The following is a 1,133-nucleotide window of genomic DNA, read 5'->3' on the forward strand; positions in this document are numbered from 1 at the left end:
AACTTTTTTTGCAAGATCTTTTGCATTGGCATACTCAAGTCTCAGGAGACTAGTAGCAGAAAGAATGTTTATATTTGATCCTACTTTCCGAAGTCAGTTTGCTTAACAGATGTCTTTTTACAAAAAGAGTGTTGACTATTCAAGCTTGAGGGAAGAATATTGGGAAAACTTCCAAGATTTTTTAATATTGATATCAAAACCATCCTGTCTACGGCCATGCTACTCTGAACAAGCCTGATCCCATCTGATCTTGAAAGCTAAGCAGGGTCAGGCCTCTTTAGTACTTGGATGGGAGACCACCTAGGAAGACCAGGTGCTGTAGGTGTAAAAAATAAATAAACATAAAAATAAATAAGAGATTGTAAGCTGACAAGGTCCTTGCAATCTGTGAGGTCAACCAAGGGTTGCCTCGTCTGGGGAAAAAAAAAAATCAAAACCACCCTATTATACATTGTTTTTCTGCCATCTTCTCTTTACTTTTTCTCAATTTTAATTGAGTTAAAGTAAAATGGTGTGGTATCTGTCTTACTTGACTCAGAGAGTTTCCCCATTGACAGTCCAGGTGAGTCCAAGCTCAGGGATAGGCCCATATCCCGGTACCAGCTTTCCCTCCGTGGTACCAGGAGAAGCTGGGTGAGTCAGTGCAAAGCAAGAGCCTTGGGGCATGATCCTGCATATTTCAAAGTTCTTACTACCAGGAGGGGACTCGCAGGTATCACAGGAACTACTGTGACCATTGCTCCATCCTGTACCGGCTGTTCTTAGTACCTTCTTTATCCCCTTGTTTAAATGTCTGTCTTCACTTTCCTTTGGGAGGTGAAGGAAAACACTGATACATCTACTTCCAGAGCATGTTGAATGGAAAAATGGGAGATGTCATGTTTCAAGATATTTTTTACCACTCTGTCCCTTAACTAATTTCTATTCTTTCTTTCTAGTGTGGGAGTTTACATTCTAATTCCTTATCAAATATGTGCCCCCTGCTTCTCTCTCTCTCTCTCTCTCTCTCTCTCTCTCTCTCTCTCTCTCTCTCTCTGTGTGTGTGTGTGTGTGTGTGTGTGTGTGTGTGAAAGAGAGAGATAGAGGCAGAGAGAAGTAACAAACTCAGAATTCAGGCTGACCATTAATATTTA

The 1,133-nt window shown here is 41.0% G+C and overlaps 1 pseudogene; it reads left to right on the forward strand.

Moving 5' to 3' along the window:
• Positions 1-206: 206 nt before the first annotated feature.
• LOC112480805 lies at positions 207-325 on the forward strand (annotated as a pseudogene).
• Positions 326-1,133: the final 808 nt, after the last annotated feature.

Source organism: Pteropus alecto, unplaced genomic scaffold (assembly GCF_000325575.1).
Source record: "Pteropus alecto unplaced genomic scaffold, ASM32557v1 scaffold20, whole genome shotgun sequence".
Classification (NCBI taxonomy): Eukaryota; Metazoa; Chordata; class Mammalia; order Chiroptera; family Pteropodidae; genus Pteropus; species Pteropus alecto.